Source organism: Brachypodium distachyon, chromosome 3 (genome assembly GCF_000005505.3).
Source record: "Brachypodium distachyon strain Bd21 chromosome 3, Brachypodium_distachyon_v3.0, whole genome shotgun sequence".
NCBI classification, from domain to species: Eukaryota; Viridiplantae; Streptophyta; class Magnoliopsida; order Poales; family Poaceae; genus Brachypodium; species Brachypodium distachyon.
This window is the reverse complement of record NC_016133.3, coordinates 30,248,154-30,256,148: the sequence shown is the minus strand read 5'-3', so window position 1 is coordinate 30,256,148 and position 7,995 is coordinate 30,248,154. Positions and strand designations below refer to the sequence as shown.

General features: G+C 39.4%; 1 pseudogene; it reads left to right on the top strand.

Moving 5' to 3' along the window:
- The first annotated feature begins 943 nt into the window (after positions 1–943).
- Positions 944–7,995, top strand: LOC100823351 (annotated as a pseudogene).

Genomic DNA, 7,995 nt, shown 5'->3' with positions numbered 1-7,995 from the left:
AATTTACCAAGCTAAATCAAGGTAGCAATAAAATATTTGCACCAAGAATTGTTTGCGGGACTATTTTCACCGACCAGAACCCGATTTGCTCCGCGATCGAACTCTACTCGGTGAGGGAGCAATAAAATATACCAAGTATTTTTCATGTCAAACAGCCTAGTATGCGCGATTAGAGATACGGTGAATTGGGGAGAAGAGAAGGAAAGGAAAGTATGGGAAACTTCCCTTTTTAAGGGAAAAACTTGCCGTTTATTAGTGTCTCGATCTTTGTTTACTTTCCAACCTAGCTTGTTTGCTTCGCAGAGCTGAGTTTTCTTCTTGATCGATCTCGCTCTTTCTTTTCTGCAGGTAATTCTTTGGTTGAGATCAGCACTGCTTTCAAGATCATCATGTTATTTTGTTCCTTATGTGCAACATCGTAATTATATATGATTGGTTTATTGCTTCTTGATTGATTTCAGTTGCACACGATTCCGGGGGAGACGAAGTTCAAGAGCTATGGGCAATTCGTGTGTTACTGGAGCCTGTAAGGATTTCTTGTTGCTTTTTTCGAGCTCTCTACTTCTTGCTATTAGTTAAGAACTTTAGATCGTGTGAAATCATAGGTGATGTGTAACATTGGCAAGTGTTTGAGGTGAAACATTGATATGGATACTTTGGTAATATAGATACTTATGTGATGACATGTATCTTGTTTGGACTTAGTGCTTTGCTAGTGGTGTGTTGATCCATTTAGGGTTTAAACTTTCGGGAATTTTTTTAATTTGCTTCCGCGCGATCATTCACCCCCCCTCTGATTTCCTATCTCGATCTCACAATTGGTATCAGAGCAAGGTCTCTCTAATTTATCTTAACCGGTTGATTAGACTTCCTAGATATGGATAGGTATTCTACCAAACCCTGTGTGTTCGATGGTATTGATTTTCAATTTTGGAAGGCGAAAATGAAGGCATACATCATGGCACAAAGCTACGCCATATGGGAGAAGGTCGCCAAGCCCTATGAGCTTCCCGCGGACGGTGCGATCACACCAACAAACTTGGTCCACGTGGAGAACAACTACAAGGCGAGGAACTACATCATCCAAGGTCTACAACGAAGTGACTTCGACCGTGTCGCTCACCTTGCATCCGCTCATGAGGTATGGAACGCACTTTGTAGTTATCATGAAGGATCAAACTCTGTGAAGGAGGTGCGTCGGGACATGTACAAAAAGGAGTACATGAGATTTGAGATGAATGCAGGTGAATCTTTGGATGAATTTTTTGCACGCTTTAATAAGATTCTCAGCACCTTACGTGCATTAGGTGTTATTTATACTGATGCTGAGGCTTCTAGGCAACTTTTGAGTGCTTTAGATATGTCCATATGTGAGATGAAAGTTACATCTATTAGAGAGTCTACTGTCATGAGCACAGTTACACTTGATATTTTGTACTCAAAATTGAAAACTCATGAATTAGATATTTTTGCTAGGAGAACCGGTTCCAAATCAATTGCACTTGTTACTAACCCTAGCAGCTCTAATGATGGTACTTCTTCATATTGCTATGCTCTGTCTTCTTTGTCTCAACTAACTGATGAACAGCTAGAGCAATGCCCAGAGGAAGAATTGGCACTCCTCACCTCTCGTTTTACACGTGCCCTGCAAAATGTTCGTTCAAGGAAGAGAGGTGGAAACAATGCTCCAAGGTGTTTTGAATGTGGTGATCCCAATCTCTTTCGCCAAAATTGTCCCAAATTCTTATCCAAGATAGCGAAAGAAGAGAATGGGGAGGACAAGAAGAAGAAGCGCCCCTTCAACATCAAGAATAAAAAGAGAGGCGATTTTGCTCGAGCGGTGGCTCATAGTATTTTCTCCGTAATCAATGAATATGGTGAACCATGCTTGAGTGATGTGGATATCGAGTCTGATGAAGATGATGCATCCAAAGGCAAGCGCGACATTAATGGGATGCGTATTATGGCTAGCAACAGGAGTGCTACCTCCTGCGACGACTACGATAGTGACAGCAACAATGAGGTAGAACTTTCTTATGATGAATTACTTAAAAGTGCTAGTAAATTGAGTTCCCTGCTTGATCATGCTACTAAAAGAATTAAGAAGTATGACTTGAAAATTGCATCCTTGAATTCTGAAATTACTAAACTTAAGTCTATGATTCCTGCAAGTCTTGTGATTCTATATATTCTGAGCTTACTTCTTTGCGTTCTATTCATGATGATACTCTTGATAAGCTTAGAGTTGCATTAGAAAACAATGAGAAACCTATTGTGCATAAACGTAAATAAATTAATGATGCTAGCATGGATACTTCTGATTTGATAGATTCAACTTCTTGTAATAATTGTCATATTTTTGAATTGAAGTTGAAAGATGCAAATGCTAGGGTTTCCGATGTTGAACATGTTTTACATATCAATGAGGTTTCTTTGTGCGCTAATTGTAGAAGTGGAAAACAAATCATGGATGATGCTTGTGATAATTGTATTGCACTGTCTCATCAAGTTAATTATTTACAAGCATCTTTACAGAAATTTTCTAGTGGGCACAAAAACCTGAATATGAACTTAGATAAGTCTAAAGTGAGTAAAAATAAGACCGGACTTGGTTTTAATACACATGCTCATTTTAAGGCTAATCCACCCACTATTGTTAAGTCACTTGGCAATGGAATTTTTGAAACATCTAACAAGCCAACCAATGTGATTTTTAAATCTGCCGGCATCATGTCTAATGATAGTTCAACAAGTGCAATATAGGTCATACATCACATGCTAAATCTGAAAGTAGGTACACTTGCACTTATTGTAATAAACCTGGTAATGGTGTAGGTTCTTGTTTTAGACTGGCTAGAGTAATTAAAAAAGAAAGAAAACAAGCTAGATCTAATTCCTTCAAGGCACATTATGCTCATGATAAACTATTACTCCCCGTTATGTGCCTATGGTGAATGTTTCACCTTCCGTTTCAACTTGCATGAGACACGTAAAATCTGTCCCAGTGTATAAGAAAACTCATGCTTTGCCTACTCGTCGTGTACCTCAGTACTAGATACCTAAAAGTTTTTTATCTAACCGTAGTACCAGATCTCGGCATGTGTTTGTTGTTTCCAGGCACTTCTCTTAAGGAAGGGGAACATATGGCTAGTGGACTCTGGTTGTTCTCGTCACATGACTGGTTATAAAAATTGGTTCTCCTCCCTCACACGTGCATCTCGGGCTGAATGAAAGTGTAACTTATGGAGATACTTGTATCTCTACTTTTGTGGTGAAAGTTCTCTTATTTGTAATGCAGGAACATATGTTCAGGGGGAGGAAATATTTTTAGAGGTCATACCCTTATTGGTGCACATTGTTTTAAAAAAAAACAAAATGAGGATGTTGTTATTTTTCTCAACAAAGCTAGGTTTCAAGCTCCCCCACACGCATCACATCTACAAGTTGTTAAGTTTTCAGGTATCTACATGGCACCCAATCTTTTGGCATTAGGCTTCTGTTTCCTTTAGTATTATATTGTGTGCATTTTCGGATGCTGATTTTGGAGGTTGTAGAATTGATAGAAAGAGTACATCTGGTACATTCTTATTTTTTGGTGATTCTTTAGTACTTTGGTCTTCTAAGAAACAAAGTTCTGTTGCACAATCTACTGCTGAAAGTGAATATGTAGCTGTTGCTTGCTGTTGCTCACAGATTTTATGGATAATAGCTACAACGAAAGATTATGGCGTTAATTTAGAAAGTGTACCACTTTATTGTGATAACACTAGTGTTATATGTATTGCTAAAAACCCGGTGCAACATTCTAGAACTAAGCACACATAGATATAACATATCATTTTCTTAGAGATCATGTTGAAAAAGGAAATGTTGTGCTACACTTTATAGATACTGAACGTCAATTGGCAGACATTTTTACTAAATCATTGGATTCTTATCGGTTTGCTTTCTTCGAGGTGAACTTGGAGTAATCAAACCATACGGGATGGTTTGAGGGGGAGTTTATTCTTTTGTACGATATGTAAAATATCTTTTCAGTTGCTTCTTTTTCATTCTTTTATCTTTAATAGATAAAAAAAATCTGAAAAAGTAATGAGCATTGTATTCCATCCTGAAATGACATTTTTGCAACCACGTTTATGTTTTGAGGACATTGTCATTTTATATGTATGCTCGTATGAAGTAGTCTATCACATGACTTCTAATACGAATGACAACTTGAACTAAATCTTGTCATGGTTAAACTTTGTTAGCTATTTTGGTGTTGGATACTTAATTACTAGCAATGATGAAAATATAATGGTATCAGGTTCCAAATATACAAAGACACGTGGTGTCACACAATTTTTACTAAATAAATATGCCAATGTCTCACTATATCTTCACGAGACTGCTTACCATTGCACTTTGGTATGAACTTGGAAGTTGCTGTGTTTATTGAAACCTTTGTCTTAAGCTTCTGATTGCTTACCATTTGCCTTAAGCTTCTGATTGTTAATCATTGCACTTTGGACATAGGCCTGGCATGGTGTTTTAAATATAGGCTTGACAAGCTTGAATTGACTTGGCATATAAATTCAATGAAAATAAATATTATGCTTTTATAAAGTGCTATGTTTAATGTAATGTGCTGCAAGTTATTTTGTATTCAAGTATTGATGTAGTTGACAGGAGGAGACCATGTCTTGCAATAAATCGTAACAATACTTGATTTTTAGTCATGTGTAGATTACATCATACTTATATATATGTCGAGTACAACTACTTTTTACATGAATTGGATGCACAATTATCATGTTCATGATGTTTCATGATGCTCATTACAACAAAAAAAATGAAATATGACAAAAAAAATCGCTTTTAGTTTAAAGAAACATTTTTTGAAGCGAGGGAAAAATATTTTTGTGTGGTTTTGATGAAATTCATTGTCAAAGGGGGAGAGATTTCAACACATATACATACCATATTTTACCAATATTTTGGTGTTTATTGGTGTTTCTCCAACATTTTTATGTTTTTCGTTTTCTTTTCAAAACCTTGAAAATCTGAGAGTTAAGTGATTGTGTGTGCCAATCAATGTTCAATGTCTAGTGTTAAGGAGTGTTGCCAATGTTTTCATCAAGGGGGAGATTGTGAAATCATAGGTGATGTGTAACATTGGCAAGTGTTTGAGGTGAAACATTGATGTGGATATTTTGGTAATATGGATACTTATGTGATGACATGTATCTTGTTTGAACTTAGTGCTTTGCTAGTGGTGTTTTGATCCATTAGTTTCTTATGTGAAAACATGGGGTGAGTTGTGTGAAACTTACACTGAGTCAAGTCGCGAACTTGTGCTCGTACTGGTTATTTGTGTGCTCACTTTCAGGTGTTGCCGGAGCTAGAGAAACGTGGTCGATGACGGGATCGAGGGACGAAGCTTGGGAGGAACTGAGGTCGAGGGATCAAGGTCATGCGGGATGTTCGTGCGAAGGAACAATAAAAGTGAAGGCTACGATGATCCAGGAGGGCACCGGTTTGTCGTACGTTGTTTATACAGGAGATGTACGGTATTGGAGATATTCGACACGTGATGGTCGAGTTTTGAAGACATCACAAGAAGAGTTGATGGCATGGAGTGACATCGACGTGAAGACATGTAGGTCCAGCCGTGGCTGGATGAGAGTTGTTTAAAGATTAAATAGTAGCATCATCAAGATGGCGTCCGATGGAAAAGTGGTCCACATAATAGTTGTGCGCGTCGTCGAGGTGAATAACTTTTCTTTTGGATTCATCTCAATCCGAGGTCGTATGTGGTCCCCACGGGAAGAATAACGACCGGGACAGAGGAGTTCGTGTTGGATTCGGATTCGGACTCGGTTTAGGGTCGCGAATTTTCCCTTATAAATAAATGGCGTCCTAGTTAGGGCTTTAGCAAGGACGTGAGGGAACTCAGAGCTTTGGATCTAAATCAATTCTGGGAGAGTTCTTGAATGCATGGTTGCATCTTTTATAATCGATCGACATCGTTGCAATTAAGAGATTCGTTAGCGGTGTCATCTTTGTTCTTCTCGGATCTTCGTAGATTATTCGTGCTAGATCTTTCTAACACTTTGTTGCAGATTTATCACGAGTTCATAATATTTTGCTGCAGGTTTATCACGAGATCAAGGAAAGATCGTGATTACTTCATCTTTCTTGTTATTTCTCGAAATCGATTATAGATTAATTCTCGTAACTTTCTATCAGCTGGTACTGTTGTGATCATATCTTTTTATTGGTACATCCGATTGAGCTGATTCTTGTTGTGTTGGTTAGATAATTTCAATACCTTTATTTTACATACTCGTACGTATTTTTTGGTTCATCCAATCAAATGTTACGACTTTTTTACTATCACGGATAGAAAGGTGATTTAGGGTTTGAACTTTCAGGAAAAGTTTTAATTTGCTTCCGCGCAATCATTCACCCCCCCTCTGATTGCCTATCTCGATCTCACAGATCGTTCGTTCTCTAAGCGTATGAGTTGTTTATTCATGCGTGCCTCTTCGTATTTGAGATTCTATTTGATCTTTCGACGTTTAGTTAGTGATGCAAGCATATTATTGTCCAGGCCGATCAAACAAGGGGCAGGACCGAAAACTTGTGCCGCCTTTTGTCAGGGAGCAGACAACCTTCAAGTGGAGGATAGATGGCTTCTCCTCTCTTCTTGATAAGGATGGAGGATCGTCCTATTCCAGTGTGTTTGAGATGTTGGGGATTAACTGGTGCAATTATCCTTCTACTTCTTTTCTGCTATTCTGAGAGATACTGTAGATAGCAACGCCAGAATGGCTTGAAGAATCCATGTGTACAGATTCTCACTTGTCTGTTGTCTCTTCCTTGTTCTGCAGGTACATGAAACTGAATCCAATGCACAAAAACAGCGGCGATCAAAATAAATATGTTTCTCTCAGGCTTGAGCTGTCCCAAGCATCTGTGAGACCTGACACCGTCGTGGAGGCATATTTCAAGTTCTTGATATATGACCAGTCATATGGAAAGCACTGTGAACATGAAGGTAGTTTACTAAATTATTCCTGAATAAAAGCAGGTTATTTAAACGAGCAGCCCATATTTCGGCTACTAGATTGTTAGTGTACAAGAGAAAAACATCACTAGTTTAATCTACGCATTCGATTGTTTTGTTTCAGCAAGCCACAATTTTCAGAGAGAAAGCACAAGCTCAGGGGTCTCATGCATGATGCCCCTCACGACACTGAAAGAAGAGTCCTCTGGATTTCTCGTCAACAATAGCTGTGTTTTCGGTGTTGAGTTCATCAGAGTTACCACTGCCAAAGCTAATGATACATCAGAGACTCTGTTTGTCCAGAAGTCGAACAACACCTTCAGTTCCCCCGTAGTCTACACTTGGGACATTGAGGACTTCTTTGCGTTGAAAGAGAATAGACAGCTCTCCAGAGTTTGAAGGCGGCGGACACAAATGGTAACTACAAGTTTTACGATGATTTCCGACCCAGTTGATCCAACTGTGGATAAATAAGAAATACTGGAAAGTACTAAAATAAAAATACTGAAAAGTACAAGTACTGAAAAGTACTGGAAAGTATTCTCTTGGGACCCACCAATCAGAAATTTTCCACCAAAATCCTCTTCCTCCTTCCGTTTCCTCTCCCAGTCTTGTCCTCTCCTTCCCCGAGCTTCCTCTTCTCCCCTCCTCTGACCCTCCCGGACCCCTGCGCTGCCGCGGCCTCCTCCCTCCACCCGCCGCGCCGCCGCCGCCCACCTTGCGCAGCCCACCTCGTGCTCCCCCGCCGGCGCCCGAGCAGAAGCAGGCACCGGAGGCATATGATGATTTAATTTGTTCAGCTTTCTGTGGGCGTATGGATTGGCAGGGTGTTCCATCTCCGGACAACCATCCTGCCCGCGGAGGACATGCCGGCGATCATGTTGAGCTTCAAGAAGTTCAACGACTCATTCATGGAGCAATACCAAGACTACTCCAGGCTGTGA